Raw genomic sequence first — 10,446 nt, forward strand, 5'->3', positions numbered from 1 at the left:
CAACAGAGAGTATATGTTTATTATATGAGCAATCCAGGAAGACCAGCATCTCTAGCTGGTACTATTTGGGGCAAGTAAGAAAATGGCAGCTCAGCCAGCCATTTAACAGGGCGATTTGGAGAGAGGGGCAGACCAAAGGTCCCCACTAAGATGCCCCTTGTTGCTAGTGGTCAGAAGTCAATGGATATGCACACAACTGCTCCATCAGAGAAACCACAGAGAGACACAGTCCTTGGCTAAATGTGGAGCAGACTTGTAAATTCCCTGAATTTTGTAAGCATTTCCCCAGGCCACACACTGTTCCAGAGATAAAGGTGAAATCCTTACTTGGTCAATATGTTTAAACAAAACATCTGACCAGTTATTGTCTGACTATTAAGCTATGCTGACTCAAGGATGACCCCTAGGAAGTCAGATTAAAAAATAAAAAACTAAGCAATGTCATCAAAATCTACATACTGTGGGAAAATCAGACTCCACAGAATTAGTCCACACTGGTCACTAAACAACTAAACAAACGCTAGCAATTGCAGCAAGCCCTTGATTGGAGAGGATTCAGAATTCATATGTATTACCATATGTTATCTAAAATATCTAGTTTTCAACAACCAAAAAAAATGATGAATTTTCAAAGAATTTGCAAAAGAATAGGTACAGTTATATGTATAACTGAACCACATTGCTGTACATCTGAAACTAGTACAGCATTGTTAATCAACTATGCTCCAATATAAAATAAAAAGTTAAAAAATATAATGAGACATGGAAAGAAATAGGGAACTGTATGCCATGCCGCTGGTGCTGCTGCTAAGTCGCTTTAGTCGTATGCCATACACAGGGGTAAAAGCTTATTTTATTCACATCCAAGTTATTGCAGTTTTACTTCCCAACATGTTGAGAGAAAGGATTGTCTTGCTCTCTCTGTGTAATATCCTGGATTACATACGAGGTCAATAATATCTCCTGTTTTTGCACAAAGTTTGTTTTTTTCAAGTTTCCATTTTAATTGCATGTTATTTTTATTCATGTTATCTTCAGGTATTACACATACATCTAAAACAATTAGCATAGAATGAATTAATGAGTCATCTTAACATTTCCTTTTATACACTAGCAAAATTTCATCCAATGAAAATTTTAGGATTGAATAAAATAAATCATAGTAATATCCAACACTTAATTAGTAGTTCTAGAACTTGTCTTTACAATTGTTATCTCTTTTAAACCTGAAGCTCCTTCTTCAAAGAAGGCATAATTATCTCATAATTACCAGTAGGAGAAATTAAGTAAAACTTTCTCCAGTTGATGTTCATCAAGGGTAGGAGAAGATTATGGATCTGGCAGTCTTGACCTAGAGCTGTGCTAGTTCTGTCTATTTTATAGTTTCTGTATTACAGATTACATATCAAATAGGATTATGGTAAAACATATTTTACATTTGGATCATGGGTATTCACCATTCTTGCTCCACTAAGGATACCTTTCAAGTTAATGATCACTATAAACATTTAAAGTTTGTTTATATCTTGCGTTATTATTCAGTCACCCAGTCATGACCGACTCTTTGCGACTCCTTGGACTGCAGCATGCCAGGCTTCCCTGTCCTTCACCATCTCCCTAAGTTCGCCCAAGTTCATGTTCATTGCATCGGTGATGTCGTCCAGCCATCTCAACCTCTGACACCCTCTTCTCTTTTTGCTCTCAATCTTACCCAGCATCAGGGACTTTTCCAATGAGTCATCTGTTTGCATAGAGTGACCAAAATACTGGAGCTTCAGCAGCAATATAAACATTTAAAGTTTGTTTATATCTTATTATAGCTGAAATATTTATGAATATCCTGCTCTTAGATACATACAGCTGTCTTCCGGGAAGGGAGAAGGAAAGTGAAAGTTTGTTCAGTCTTGTCCAATTCTTTGTGATCCCATGGACTGGATAGCTCGCCAGGCTCCTCTGTCTATGGGATTCCCAGGCAAAAATACTGGAGTGGGTAGCCATTCCCTTCTCCAGGGGATCTTCCCAACCCAGAGACTGAACCTGGTCTCCTGTGGCTCCTGTGTTGCAGGCAGATTCTTTACCATCTGAGCCACCAGGGAAGCCCACTCTGGACTTAGTTTCCAGGGATGGGAGAGGAGCTGGAGGTTAAATCAGTTGCCAGACGTCAATGAGTTAATTAGCCATGCCTATACGATGAAGCCTCCATAAAACCTAGAGACCAGGTTCTAGAGCTTCCAGGCTGGTGAGAATTTGCAGGTGCCAGGAGATTGGCCCCAGGAAGAGCCTGGAAATCTGTGCCCCACTTCTACACCTTGCCCTGAGCGTCTCCTCCATCTGACTGTTCCTGGGTTAGATTCTTTTGTAAGAAACTGGGAATCTGATAGATCAAATGTTTTCTGCTTTTTGTGAGCCACTTTAGCAAAGTAATCAAACTTGAGGAAGAGGTCATGGCAACCTCTGATCTATAGCCAGTTAGTCAGAAGGACAGGTAACAGCTTCGACCTTCAATGGGTTTCTGAAGCTGGGGGGCAGTGGGGGGGTGGGCAGTCCTGTGAGACTGAGCCCTTAACCCGTGGCATCTGGTACTGCCTCCAAGTAGACAGTGTCAGAACTGGGTTGAACTGTAGGACACGCTGCTGGTATTGAAGAGTCATTTGGCAGTGTGGAAAACACACAAATCTTAGTAAGAAAGATCATCGAGCTACTCAAACAGTGTGTTTCAGTCAGGACTGCAAACAGACTTACCCTCAGTAGGAGTAAAGTGAAAGTGCTACATGGTAACAGAAACTCGTCAGTTTTTCAGACTTGGTTTTGTACAAATGAACCAAAGCTAGTTTTTTTTTCCCCCCTGACTTTTGTTTCATTTCTTTATACCATCCACACACCTGACAAATGACCTTGTCAGGATAATCAAACTGTGCCACCTTTTAAAGTATTATGAGAGAACCATATGTTCACTTACTTCTTTTGATGTATTATTATATTGTGTGAAGTTACATGGAATTATATAGAAACTATCCTGTACCTTGGAGACACACTATAGCGTTGTTGTTAATGGCACAGTCTTAGAGACAGACTAACATGAATTTAAGTCCTGGCATAAGAATGGATAGATGTGAGGTCTTCAGTGGTATATTATGAACTGTGTGGCTTCCATCTCCTCGCCTGTGAAATATTTACAGTCATATACTTGGTGTTAATGACTTTGTGAAGATCACACATGTTAATTTTACAAATTTTGAAGCATAGTGTATAAGTATCCTGGTGTTATTAAAATTCAGTTTTTCTTGATTTGACATCTTCTTAGGCAATCAACTTACCACTAGGTGTTCCTAGGACAAGTTTCAAGGGAAACTAGAAACATAATCTCTTACTAGGAAGTCGTATCTCCAGAGACATATTGTGATCTTCTAATACTAAAATGAAGAAGAATATGGTGGAGAATGCATAAGGTGATCATACAATTTATTGCACAAGTTACTTCATTTTTAAAAGTAAACTTTATGTTTGGGGCTTACAGCAAAACTCAGTAGAAAGTACAGAACCCCCAAGTATCCCTTGCCCTCCCAAACACATTATCGCCCCTATCAACACCCTCCCGCAGAGAGGTGCATTCGTTACAATCAGTGAACCTACAGTAACACATCAATATCACCAGAAGTCCACAGTCTACAGTAGGGCTCACTCTTGGTATATATATTCTACAGTGTGATAGTGTAATTTATAGGAAAAAAGTATAGTTGGTCATTCAGGTGACCAAATTTATAGGAAAAAAGTGTATTTGGTCATCTGATGACCAAATATATGAGAAGTATATATTTGGTTTTTATCCTGGCTCATAGCTCCCCAAATCCTTGGAATTTCCTGAGAAGAAAGAGCAACAGAATAAGTCATCGTTAATGCTAATATTTTTTTTAAATAATACCATACTCCCTCACCTTTGGGGCAATATGTAACTGCTCCTCTCATGGAAAACAAAATCAGCTTACAACTTCTTCTTTCTCCTTCCTTCCCTCTCCTCCATCAAGCAAGTCTACTGAATGTTAAAATCTTTTCTATTTGTTCTTTTAAATATATTTAGAATTCTGCAGTTTCACTTCAGCTTTACATTATTTTTATTTGATTTCCACTTTTAACCTATGAAGGAAGGGAGAAAGGAGGGAAGTGAGGAAAATAATCAAAAGTCCATCAATCAGAGAATAATTAAATAAAGTACATTACCTTCAGCTAATGAAATACTATTCAGATATTAGGAAGATTGAGATCAATTTAGGTATAGTGATATGGTGATGGTCTATCATATATCAACAACAACAAAAAACCCTGAAGGCTTAGGAGAATAAACACAGTGTGATATGTAATATACACCTCAATAAATTCATATTTATGTAAAAATTAAAATATGCATGTGTGTATGTAAACACATACTTGTGTGCCTAGTTACAGCTGATGCCTGCTCAGTTTTGTCCTGCATCTGGAAGACAGAGCAAATGCTTTCAGGGTTGTGCAGACTGAGGAAGTTTATCCAGGGTTTTCGGAACAATGAAGGAGGGCTTCTCTGGTGGCTCAGTGGTAAAGACTCCGCCTGCCAATGCAGGAGACACAGGTTTGATCCTTGATCCAGGAAGATCCCCGTGCCGTAGAGCAACTAAACCCTCGTGTCACACCTGTTGAGCCCACGCTCACCTTAGAGCCGGAAGCCACTGCAGTGAGAAGACCCAGCACCGCAACTGGAGAAAAAGCTCACGCAGGAACGAAGACCCAGAACTGCCGAAAAACAAACAAGTAAGTCAAATGAAAAGAAGAAAGGGAATTTTCATTCTTTATTCCATTACATTTGTGTCATTTGCGCTGTTTACGATGTTAAAGAGTTGCTCTCATATTTGGAAAAACAACAAATTATTTAAAATTCTAATTCTTAAGATGTCTGGTTGTAGGAAAAATGAATGCTAATACAAAACCGAATTTTTATTTTCTCACAAAGCTATGTGGAAAGTGTATAAAAACAGGTGAAAACCCCTGTCCAGCTGAACCCTTGTATTTTGTCGAACCGCTGGTCTTCAATGTGTATCTGAGAAGTGTTTAGGCAAACTCCTCCTCAGCTTGTGTTTGACTGTTCACTCTTCCATTTGCTCCATTTTTCCTCCAAACGAATCATGCTGTGCCTCCCTGAACTCAGTTTGAATGTGTGATGTTCTCCAGTGTTTTGATCTTTCTTTTTTATGAAGAAATAGATATCAATGAATTCTTCATTTCCCTTGGAAACGTGAAAGCTTCTCTGTATAGCACTGGGCAGCCCCACTCTGAGCCTTGGGAAGTCCTAGGGCAGTCACCAAGTTAGTAATCCTTTTGACTTTGCCACCTTGCCCCACAAGGAGGCGAAACACCTATGCAAGGTTTCCTTTCATATGCGCCATGATACATAATGATCATACAACACATTTTCTCTCAAAAGCAAAATGGGGATTACTGTATTAATAACATGATCCTCCACACCCTGCACTCCTTTTTTTTTTTTATAAATTTATTTATTTTAGTTGGGGGCTAATTACTTTACAATATTGTAATAGTTTTTGCCATACATTGACATGAATCAGCCATGGGTTTACATGTGTTCCCCTAACTGAAGTGGTAATTGAATGAAATGGTTAGTTTGCCAGATCACTTTGCTGGCTCGCCTTCTTTATCTTTTCTTTCTGCTACCATCTCCCTCTCCAGCCTCTACAGGACTTTTCCAAACTCTCTCTGATCGTCTCAGCCCTTCAGCTTCTCTCCCCACGTATTCGCACATTCTCGGCAGGTGTCTCCCTCCTTCATGGAGGAAATAGACACCAGGGGGCCAGAAGCGCCTCCTTCCAGCCACAAACCCCGTCCCCCGCCCAGCTAAGAGCTGCCTTTTACCTCTGCCCGGGGTCCTGTCTCTTTTCTCTGCATCCTTATGCCATTTTCTCCATCATCTCCCATCCATTCTTCTTCTTTTTTTCACTATCAGTTACGGTAGTGGATAGAAAACAAATTGTTTATAGGTTGGAAGCAAAAAGTACACACTTTTGCACAATATACCCAGTTGTTAACCCAAATAGGTATAGAGTTACAATACAACATAGAGTCAACGAAGGAAATCTAACCACTCATGCTTTACAGCACTGAGGGATCCAAGGACGATGTCACCACCCATGGTAACAAAATTCACCACCTGTCCTTCTTTATCCACCCATCCACATTCATTTGAACTGGTTCAGATTTCTCCTATTTTATTCAAAAAGTCCTCACCTCCCAGTCCACACCACTCCCTTTCACTGTGACACTTACTGCCATTCCCACCACCCTCATGTTCCTGGAGCCTCCATTTCTTCCTCAATGTGATCTTGTCTCAGCATCACATTGAATAATGCTGCTCCTCTCCAGGTGACCAGTAATATCCAAGAAGCATCTCCAGCCCTCAGCGTTCCCGCTTTTCATTCCACCAGTCCAGCCCTTCCTCATCACTTTCCTTTGTTAGACCTTTTTCTATAGCCAATCACCAAACTCTGAATACCCTCAAAGTCCTGAACTAAGCATACTTCTAACCTGACCTTGAAACACTCACCCATTTCATTAGTTTTAATAGACTTCTACTAACTGATGACTTCAATTCAGGCCTAAGGCTCTGCTCTGATATGTAAGCTTGTAAGTCCCTTGGACTGCAAAGATATCAGGCTGGTCAATCCTAAAGGAAATCAACCCTGACTATTCATTGGAGACCACCTGACCTGCCTCCTGGGAAATCTGTATGCGGGTCAAGAAACAGTAGTTAGAACTGGACATGGAACAACAGACTGGTTCCAAATTGGGAAAGGAGAATGTCAAGGCTGTATATTGTCACCCTGCTTATTTAACTTATATGCAGAGTACATCATGAGAAATGCCAGGCTTGATGAAGCACAAGCTGGAATCAAGATTGCTGGGAGAAATATCAATAACCTCAGATATGCAGATGACACCACACTTATGCCAGAAAGTGAACAGGAACTAAAGAGCCTCTTGATGAGAGTGAAAGAGAGTGAAAATGTTGGCTTGAAACTCAACATTCAGAAAACTAAGATCATGGCATCCAGTCCTATCACTTCATGGCAAATAGATGGGGAAACAGTGGAAACAGTGACAGATTTTGTTTTTGGGGGCTCCAAAATCACTGCAGATGGTGACTGCAGCCATGAAATTAAAAGACACTTGCTCCTTGGAGGAAAAGCTATGACCAACCTAGATAGCAGATTAAAAAGCAGAGACTACTTTGTCAACAAAGGTCCACCTAGTCAAGGCTATGGTTTTTCCAGTAGTCATGTATGGATGTGAGAGTTGGACCATAAAGAGAGCTGAGCGCCGAATTGATGCTTTTGAACTGTGGTGCTGGAGAAGACTCTTGAGAGTCCTTTGGACTGCAACGGGATCCAACCAGTCCATCCTAATGGAAATCAGTCCTGAATATTCGTTGGAAGAACTGATGCTGAAGCTGAAACTCCAATACTTTGGCCACCTGATGTGAAGAACTGACTCATTGGAAAAGACCCTGATGCTGGGAAAGACTGAGGGCAGGAGGAGAAGGGGACGACAGAGGATGAAATGGTTGGATGGCATCACTGACTCAATGGACACGAGTTTGAGTAAACTCTGGGAGTTGGTGATGGACAGGGAGGCCTGGTGTGCTGCAGTCCATGGGGTCGCAAAGAGTCGGACCTGATTTAGCGACTGTACAACAACAACAATCACTCTCAGACTGGGTTCCTGGGGAAGCAGGCTACAAGGTGGAAACTAAGAGCAAGAGGATTTGGGGGAGGACTCTTAGAATCCATACCTGTGGAAGGGAGAAGGAGGAAGCAGACACGAGAAGCTGAGCTGTGGTGAAGTTGCTGCCAGTGGCATCACCTGGCTCTGTGGGGAGCTGTGCAAACGAGTGACTCTTTAGATTTGTCCTGAGCTGGTGTGAGGGGAAATTTTATAGCTCCTGCTGACCAGTCATTGGTGCAGACACCCTGGGGAGAAGCTGTGACTTTGGGATGGAAAGTGCTTCAGCTGAGGCAACCCCCTTGGGGAGGTGACAGCTGAGAGCTCTCAGCGGCTGAGAGGTCCATCTTGTTCCTGAAAGCAATCTGAGTGGGTCATCAGAGCACTGACTGCCAGAATCAACTGCTTACTTAATATTTCTACCTGACTACTCCACAAACACCTTAAAGGAAACATTTCTGAGACCCAAATCTTCATGCTAACCCTCACGCATTTTCTCCTGCCATCTTCATGCCACGCTTAGATGGACCACAGAGGCCGCCTGTTCGAGGCTCTCTGTCCGGCGCACAGTATCGTGGCTCATGCCCAATCCTGGGTTCTGTGTGTGCCGTTCCTGCTACTTGAAATATCTTCCTAGACTTGTAAGCCTCAGACTTAACTTTTTCCGGAAATTTTCCTACAGCTTAGTTATACCAAAAAAAGTTAATTCCTTCTCCCTCAACGCCACTCCTTTAAATGCTCCATTGCTCTCCTTGTCACACTTTTATTTCTTTAGCATTAAAAGTTTACAAAGTGGCAGCTGATAAGCCACATTGCTCACAAAATTTTTGGCCCCCCCTGGGGGGACAGGGAAGCCTGGCATGTTGCAGTCCGTGGAGTCACAAAGGTTTGGACATGACTTAGCAACTAATCAACAACAACAAATATGAAGATCAATAGATTTCACAATTATCAGATCACAGGACGTAGCAATACTGGATACAACATCCCCACATGACAATTATCCACCTTGATTGAACTTTCTGTTTCCTGGGATAAAGCAAGGTCAATATTGTTCATAAATAGAACAATTGCTGAATTAATTGAAAAAGGTTAATACCTTTTTTTAACTTATGAAACTTTACGTACCATTGCTAAATTACCTCTAAAATGCAGAAACCCATATTTAAAAATAAACTGCTAGGAAGTAAATCAGGGAGATAGGAAGCTACCCAGGTTGAACAAAGCTTACCGTGAGCTGTTCCCCGCAAATACCCCTAGAACTCTGCCACCCATTCACTTGTTATGTCTGAATTAATGACAAATAATGCAAGTTTAACTCTTGTAGTAAATTAAATAATTCTTCTTTTGTGAGTTCCTTGAAATAATGAGCTGAATTTTATTCATCTCTGAATCCTGCATTAGCTGCGACACAGCATGTGATATCGATATCATTCTTAATGGATTAACTGATGAATTAATTGGAAAGGATTACTACTTTCTTACTGATATTGGTGGGAACGTTCCCTGGAGAAGGAAATAATAACCCACTCCAGTGTTCTTGCCTGGAAAATCCCATGGACAGAGGAGCCTGGAGGGCAACAGTCCATGGGGTCACAAAAGAGTCAGACACAACTTAGCAACTTAACAACCACAACAACAAACCATGTGTGTTTTAGAACTCTCCTTCCTCGAGTCCGTATTCATTATTTCCATTAATCTCCAAGAGTAGTTTTTCAGAGTGGATCTCACAAAATTGAAATTTTACTGGAATATATGTGGTTTAACAGAGAAGGCACTGGTGGCCCACTCCAGTACTCTTGCCTGCAGAATCCCAGGGACGGGGGAGCCTGGTGGGCTGCTGTCTATGGAGTCGCACAGAGTTGGACACCACTGAAGCGACTTAGCAGCAGCAGCAGCATATGGTTTAACATTGAATGAATCCATGTTTAATCCACAGAGTTAAGTCCAACCATGGCTTCATTCCCAGAGAAACTCTCTTAACCCAGCAGCAGAAATTGTACGTCGGGGCTGAAGAATGTCATCATACCTGAAAAATAACTTGAGTTAGTCGAACTATACAGCTTCTAGAGAGGAAAATGTGTGGTTCTGCTAACAACAACCAGTCCTAACAAGGGTCCTAGAACCAGAGGTGCTTGTGAATAAGCTATAATAACGATTGGACGAATAACTTTCCTTCACACTGAAAAGTGACCATGTGGTGTTTCAGGACTCCAATAGATCCTAGTATTACTGACACGCCATCTTTTGGTGCTTGTAGGTCTCACTGATCTCAGATTTTCTAATCTGCAAGATTCCAATAATGACCTGATCTAGAAAATAATTAAAAGTGTGTAGTATAAAAATAGCAAGTGTTGTTCTTTTCATAACTGTGTTCTGTGGGCAACATTTGAACAGGTGGACGGTTCACTAACTCACAATTTGATTACTAACCTTGTTGCTAATAGTACAGTTAATTTTAAAAGTTCTTTATCCTTCGAAAGTCTGAAGGGCAGTCTCATCTGCATTTAATAAAATAAATCTTCTAACATAATGTACAGTTTCTCAGCTCGAGTGAGGTTGGTTTTTTTGTACTGACATAAATATTGAACTAAAAGTAACAGAAAGCACTAATATTAACAAAGATTACAAAGACGAATGTGAATTCCTGCACATATATTGAGGACAGTATAGCCCCATGAATGG

This window comes from Giraffa tippelskirchi, chromosome 5 (assembly GCF_054371585.1).
Source record: "Giraffa tippelskirchi isolate mGirTip1 chromosome 5, T2T-mGirTip1v1.2.pri, whole genome shotgun sequence".
NCBI classification, from domain to species: domain Eukaryota; kingdom Metazoa; phylum Chordata; class Mammalia; order Artiodactyla; family Giraffidae; genus Giraffa; species Giraffa tippelskirchi.